Below are 7,705 nucleotides of genomic sequence, written 5' to 3' on the forward strand. Positions count from 1 at the left end.
GTGAGCCTGGTGGTGGGTATTGAGGAGGGCACATTCTGCATGGAGCACTGGGTGTTATGCACAAACAATGAATCATGGAACACTTCATCTAAAACTAATGATGTAATGTATGGGGATTAACATAAGAATAAAAAAAAAAAGAATTCACAAAATGGAGTAGTTTGAGGAGGTCTCATGGAGAAGGAGGTCTGGGAATTGACCATGTGAACATATGGGGGCAGTTTTCCAGGCAGAGGAATGAGCCAGTGCCTAGAGGTGATAGCATGCCCAGTTCATCAGAGAAAGGGTGCAGAGGCCAGGGTGGCTGGAAGAGCATGGGCTAGGAGGGGAGGATGTGGGATGAGGTCAGGTAACCTGGGGCACATGGTCATGGGTGCCTTGAGGCCACAGTAAGAACTTCAGCTTTTCTAGAGTGAAATGCAGAATCACCGGAGGGTTTTGTGCCGAGGTGTGGCATTGATTTGGACTTAATTTTTATCAGAATGGTTTGGGTTGTTGTACTGGGAATAGACTACAGGGAAGCAAGGTAAAAGCTGAAGAACTGGTGTGGAAGGTGTCACGATATTCCAGTCGCGACAACAGGATCCTACCAGGGTGAGCTTGGAGGAGGTAGGAGAAGGGGCCAGACTCTGGATGTACTTTGAAGGTAGAGCCAATAGAATTTCCACTGAATATGGAGTGAGTAAAAAAGGGAGGAATCAGGTCTTCAGGTTGAAGCCACTGGAAACAGAGTTGCCATCAGCTGAGTGAGGGAAGGAGCATATTTAGCTGTGGACACATGGAACTGAAGATGCTGTTTAGATATCCAGATGGAAACTCTGAGTAGGTGTGGATTATGGTCTTTTTTTTTTTTTTAAGAAGAGGGTTTTTGTTTTTGTTTTTTTAAAGATTTTATTTATTTGAGAGAGAGAGAGAGGGTAAGTGAGAGAGAGAACACAAGCCAGGCTGGGGGCGGGGGGAGAGGCAGAGGGAGAAGCAGACTCCCCGCTGAACAAGGAGCCCGATGTGGGACTCGATCCCAGGACCCTGGGAACATGACCTGAGCCGAAGGCGGATGCTTAACCCACTGAGCCACCCAGGCGCCCTATGGATTATGGTCTTGAAGGAGTTCAGAACATGCAACTCCAAAGTATGCCACACTGGCATATTGGTTATTTTGGGTTAAGGGCGCTTGAATGACAGCAAAAAGAAAACACTTTGTCCTTCCTTATTTTTCTTAAAAACAGGACATAAAATTCCTATATGAAAGATGCCCTCCCTATACCAGAAGGAAAGTCACATTCTTATCAACGATGAGAAGTTGAGACAGAGAATTCTACACAAACGGGCCTTGTGAAAATATATATATTTTTTAAATTCAGGACCCTCCCCACAGTACAGACTCTTTTCCAGAATTGTTCCTCTGTTCAACCTAATACGAAAAAGCAAATAGGTTTTGCCATTTCTTTGTATCTTCATTCCTTACGAAGGCTTCCACATCCTGTAAAACTTGTATCATTTAATGAGTTTGTATGTCTTTCTCTTACTGATTTGTCAATTTGAGTCTCAGGTCCAGCCGAAAATAACCCTACGAAGGTGAGGTAAAATTGTGCCTCCGCTGTCAGTCTCTAGTTTAGGCAGTGGTTCAGCTGGAGAAGGCCTCTAGGTGTGCAGCATGTACTCAATGAATATTCATCGGCTGAGGGAATGAATACATTTAGGGCCTGTCTTCCAAGGTCCAGGTTTCTATCGAAGGACTTTTCTCTCCTCCAGGTAATTATCACAGAAACAGTCTTTCTTTTCAGTAGAGACATCAATCTTTATGACATCACAAGACAATACTGTCAAAATAGAGCAGAGTAAGCCTACCATGTACAAAAATACAAATTTATATTTATATATAAATTGGTTGGGTGTGGATGGTTGTGTTGATTGGATGGGTGCCTGTTCTAATTTTTACAAGGCCATTGCACAAGAGGTTAGGGTAGAGCCAAGGAAAATGACATGGGTATTCTCACACATACAGGGAATACTTCAAAATTTTGCTCAGAATTGCCTTGGAGCAGATTGAGAGACTTACAAGCCAGTATCATGAAACCAAAGACCTCTGAGAGGGCCCATAAATTACTGTTTGACCTGAAAATGTTCCCAGTAATCCAGAGAAGGCAGAGGTGAACCTCCAGGTTTTAGATTCTAAAATCCAAACTTTCTTCTTTTCTAGTTTGCTTCATCTACTTTTCTAGAAAATTTGTCCCTGTAGGAGATTAGCTAGTGGAAGAACTCGCTTCAATAAACTGTAGTAATACTCTAACACATTTTTACTTTTTAAAAATGAAAATTCTCTATCCAGTTAAAAATCATGTAGGGTCTTCCCTACACAATACATTTCTACCAAAGTAATTAAAAAACATGAAAGAATCACCAATTTGGTGGAGGGTCTTTTTAAACAGCCCCAGTAGTTTGTTTATAAATGTGGTTTTCTAGAGTTATGCTTAGAATTCTTTGCAAATAAATATTTGCATGATATTTTTGTAGAAAGAGTAATTTCTCCTGGGATAAAATGAATTTTTAGAAATGTTTTTGTGCTTTGCTTCATACTGCCTTTCAGTCGTATTAGGAATTTACAGAAATATTTCTGTTAAATGGAAATTAGTACATTGAGTGTTGTTATTTTGGTGAACTTGATTTAACATGTGGGCCACATGCAAACTGTGGAGTGTGCTGCTTTAATAATTCACAGCAGAGATAGAGGAAGACAAAAATACATCTAGACTGCAGTCTGTAGCTTAGCTGGCCATTTTAAGAAATCAGTCTCACTAGTAGCTAAACCACCTGCTTTATGAGATGATAATTTCTGAAGCACAAATCCTGAGTTCTAGTGCATGCATCTGGGAGTGGCTGTCCATCTGGGACATTTGTTTTTCTTTTCCTTTGGAACAGATAATTCATCTTTTTCTAAAAAGAAACACAAAAGTAGTTGTTGGACAAGGCTATTTGTACACAAAATACTGTTTTCTCACCTCACCAAGAAAGGAGATTTTAAAATTTTGCATCGGAATCTCTCTGACCTGACCTATCCTTTTGTTTTCATCCTAGTTATCATCGATAAGTGTTTTTTTACTTGGCCTGATGCTTTATATTATTTTAAATACTTTATATTTATTTCCAGACATCCTTATTTATTGTTACATCAGGGTTTTTTTTTGTTGTTGTTGCTTTTTGTTTGTTTGTTTTTACTTATGTTGAATTGAATGTTGTCATGAGGGGAATAAAACGAACACTGAGTAAGTCTCAGGATGATAATTATCAAGTACAGCAATCAGAACAATGAATTCAGGTAGTAGGGGATGAGATTTGAACTTTAACATCATTTTAAATGTTTATGATTGTGGCTTTAACCTACAGAAGTTTTAATTTCCTAAAATATAGGACTTTGTAAATACGACCTTGTATCCTGAATAGGAAGGCCGTATTACTACATACATACACACACAGAGATGCTAAGGTAAGGTCCAAACTCTGGCAGAGTTTAGTGGAACCTGAACAGCATTAAAATTACAAAGTTCATCCTAGCTTAAAAACGAGTTCAAGAGAGTATGTTTTTAAAAGAAAACCAGGGGGGCGCCTGGGTGGCTCAGTAGGTTAAGCATCTGCCTTCGGCTCAGGTCATGTTCCCCAGGTCCTGGGATTGAGCCCCTCATCGGGCTCCCTGCTCTGTGGGAAGCCTGCTTCTCCCTCTCCCCCTGCTTGTGTTCATGCTCTAGCTTTCTCTCTCTCAAATAAATAAATAAAATCTTAAAAAAAAAAAAAAAAGAAAAGAAAACCAGGTCTAAGGAATGGTTTCTCACCATGGATGAAGCTTAATTAAGCTTGGCTTTCTTCCTAGAACTTGAGGAGAGTGCTCCTTAACAACATATTGACTGCTTTTGGGGGGTCAGACCCCTCCAGGCTTCTCCTTTAGGCCATTTTGGCATCATGCACCCTCGCCGGCTCCCACAGTTCTGGGTTCATGGTCACTGAGGGGGAGTTGTCTGATGACTCAGATTGCTCAGTTAGCAATTCCGCGATCATAATGTACCTTTCCAGATTGTTCTTTTCTCAACTAGAATAAAGAAAAACTGCCACGAGGACCAGAAACTTGAACCACTTCCCCTTCCCCCAACTCTTCTCCTTTCCTTTTCTGTTTTACTTCAGGTAAGGCACAACAAGTACCTATGGGGAGGGGAGAATAAAAACCTAAAGCAAAATCCAGACATACTCCCTGTCCCTTAAACACCATGCTACCTGCAAGCTCCATCTCCTTGAGGGGTGTTACTCCAGATGGCGGGGCTCAGATCCTGCTCCCTGTTTCGATCTTATATCCCCGCACATAATATTTTGAGCAATGTGTTTAAAAAACAGAAAATCGAATGTCTGAGGACTTCGAACAAAGGCATTTTTGCTTGTTTGTTTGAGGGCAGGTTGAAAGAAATAATTTATTTTACATATTTCTTTAGTGTTCTGGGCATATTTACCCAAGTATGTGCTAGCAGCCCATTGAACTGGCAACATAAAGTAGTCTTACTGTGTCTTCGGGCATGAGTGATTTACTAGTTGACAATACCTCTATGTCATTCCTTTGGTTAGGGAAGTTGCAACTAATTTCTTTAAGCTCCATGCTTTATGGGGACAAAAAGACCTGTTCAGTCAGCAGGCTTTGAGGGTTTTCTGGCTAGCAAGTCAAGCTCAAGTCCGAAGAACGGGGAGGCAACCTAGTTGGAGCTGTTATGCATGGCTCAGTTCTTACCAGTGACCATATTCCTTATTTTAAGGATCAGCAAGGACCAACAACCTCTGCAGTTTCCCTGCTCCCTGAGTGGAAGTGATGCTGGAAAGGGAGGGGAGGATGCTGAGTGGGGATGAATTAGCTGAATGGTCAAACTCTTCAGCCATGGTAAGGCTGCAAGGAGAGGAGACCCGGGTAGTGGGAATTCCCTGGTGGTGGCCTTCACCTCCTGGCTTGTTCTGGCCTCATGCCCAACACCTGGATGAGACAGCGAGGAGTCTGTGCTGAGATGGCTGTGTTCCGCTACGAACCTCCCACAGACCGGACCGAACATATTGACCCTACTCTCGCATTTACAGCATCGTGAGAACACAGTTACTCTCAGAGAGCAGAGTGTACTTGTCAGTGGGAAGTGTTCCCTTTATCAGAAAGTGAGACAATGGCCATATCATTGTAATAAGGGGACAGAGAAAACTGTTTACTTCTGCCAAGTTTCCTAATTTATTACTTAATGTACCTACTCCGATTTTCATTCATTCTCTTTATGTAGGCAGAGTTTAGAGTTTTTTCTCTGCAGATAATGCCTTATTGTGCCCACGGCTTTGGAAAACTTTCACCTTTTCAGTTGTTCATGTGGATTGCTTGCCGGCCTTTTGGCTGAGATTAAGTGTAATATCTGTTCAGATCAATTTAATACCTGAAGACAATATATTAAATGCATTTTTGGAGCAGGGAGATGGAATAGGAGCTTCCTCCATCCACTGCACACATTGACCTGGTATTGCAGTAGCAGGAATGATGCACCCTCTCGGGGGCATTACCCGGGTGTCTAAAGTCAGCTTGAGCTGAGGTGGGGGTGGTGGGTGTTCAGCCGAGACTGCTGGATGCTTCTGCCTTCGAGTGTCTGGGTGGGCGGCATGTGCCTGGCCTCCCGGAGGTGAGGCTTGTCCCCATCAGTGACAGGGAGCTTGGGGTGTGCTGAGGTGGTTGCCGGGGGCCCTCAGAGTATCTACGGGCTGTGGGCCTTCGCTACGCATGTGCAACTAGAGTCAGCAGAAGACGGTCCAGACGGCAACGCGGAAATGTGTGGAAGGCATTCTCGGTCTTCTTAAACACTATGAACATGATGCGAGTGTAATTATGCCAATGGTGAAAAAAAATTGTTCATGTGGATTGTGAAAGTGAAATCTGGTGATAGACCTTGCCAAAATGAGTATTCGGTTATTTCCTCCACCGCCCTCATCCTGATCTGATCCTGAAGGGGAATAAGACCAGCTCCCCGTGTTCAGGAGGCATGTTCTCCAAATTAACATATTTTTTTTTAAAGATTTTATTTATTTATTTGACAGAGAGATACAAAGCGAGAGAAGGAACACAAACAGGGGGAGTGGGAGAGGGAGAAGCAGGCTTCCCGCTGAGCAGGGAGCCCGATGCGGGGATCCATCCCAGGACCCCGGGATCACGACCTGAGCCGAAGGCAGACGCTTAACGACTGAGCCACCCAGGCGCCCCCAAATTAACATATTTTCTGAAAACAGGTTTCCTTGGATAAGCTAATTATTCTGATCTTCGTAGTGACCAATGGCTAAAATACATTGGCAAAGGAAGGAAAAGTCATATGGATATAAATATGGAGATAACTACATGTCGGATTTTATGTAGTATTTGTTAATTTTAAGAAAATGAAACACTTATGCCTTATCTTTTAGAATATCCACTAGCTTAAGGTACCTTACAGTATTTTATTTTCAACTGACCTTGTCTTTCAGGAAACTTCTTCAATGAGGAAAGGAAAGAACAGGAACGGGAGAGGAAAAACCCTCCTAACATAAATGTCATAAATCCCAGAGCTGGTACCACATGTCAGGTCGGAGCTTATGTTTCACTTTGAATCTTTCCTCTGCCCATTGTTTGGGCAGAATGTGACTTTGGGCCACCACCACTTAACTGGTAGTGCCGTTAGAAGCAGTGACCAAAGAAGGCGGGGTGGGGGCATGACACAGAAGGAAAAATGCCAAGTCAGGGCGTGGAATAGAGCGTCACTTAGCACACGTGTGTAAGGTGAATGAAAGGACAAACAGTGCCAAGCGTCTAAGTCTGGAGTGAGGACAGTGCTCTGCAGAGGTTGACCGGGGGGGCGGCAAGTGCTGAGGCACGGCCAAGTGAGCTGAAAGCAGAACAAGATGAGAAGTGCTCCTATTAAAATTTAGGGCAAAAAGAGGCCGAATCCTTCTCTGCCTTTACACAGATGACCAGTGTATGATATGTCACAAGCATGTAAACGTCCTTCCCCACACTTCCTATTCATTCGTATCCATACTTCAACCAACAGCAGGGTTCCTGTGGGCAGCAAAGAGGCCCATATTTAAAAATACATATTATTTGTATCTTTTTACCATAAATCTAATTTTTAGGATAAAATTTTGGAATATTATTTTTTGATAAAGAGAATCAGGTTTCAGCCGGATTGCATCCATTGTACAGTGACTTCCTCTCTGTTTTGTCAGTGGTCATCGAGAGATGAAGCTTGAGTTCTGTGTGAGATTTCCAGGTGTATTTTGATGCTGTTATCCGGCAGATCACGTTGAAAGGAGCAGGAGAAGAAGCAATCACCACGGGGAGAAGCGACGAAGAAAAGGTTACCCTCCCAGATACCTGGGATTTGCTGAGCGTGACAAGAAATGTATTACCATTTCCTTGAAATGAACACTGGAAAGGGACACAGAGCTTTACTTTAAAACATGATTCTTTTTTAAAAATATGAAGTAATGAGATTATTTGCCAGATTATATGGGGTCAGTATTAAGTTACCACCATAACCAGGTCTGAAAAGAAACCTAGGGATCTGGAATGAGAAAGTGGAAAGCAAAGAAGGAGTCATGGTGTTTTGACTTTGGGTTAAAGAAAGGAAACATCCACAATTAAGGTGTGATTCAGGGAGGTGAGGCATCAGAAGGCCAT

The 7,705-nt window shown here is 42.5% G+C and overlaps 1 pseudogene; it reads left to right on the forward strand.

Annotated features, from left to right (window-relative positions):
- The first annotated feature begins 5,381 nt into the window (after window positions 1-5,381).
- Window positions 5,382-5,553, forward strand: LOC115936666 (U2 spliceosomal RNA; annotated as a pseudogene).
- Window positions 5,554-7,705: the final 2,152 nt, after the last annotated feature.

The sequence above is a fragment of the Leptonychotes weddellii genome, chromosome 2 (assembly GCF_054177405.1).
Source record: "Leptonychotes weddellii isolate Sample4059 chromosome 2, ASM5417740v2, whole genome shotgun sequence".
Taxonomy (NCBI): domain Eukaryota; kingdom Metazoa; phylum Chordata; class Mammalia; order Carnivora; family Phocidae; genus Leptonychotes; species Leptonychotes weddellii.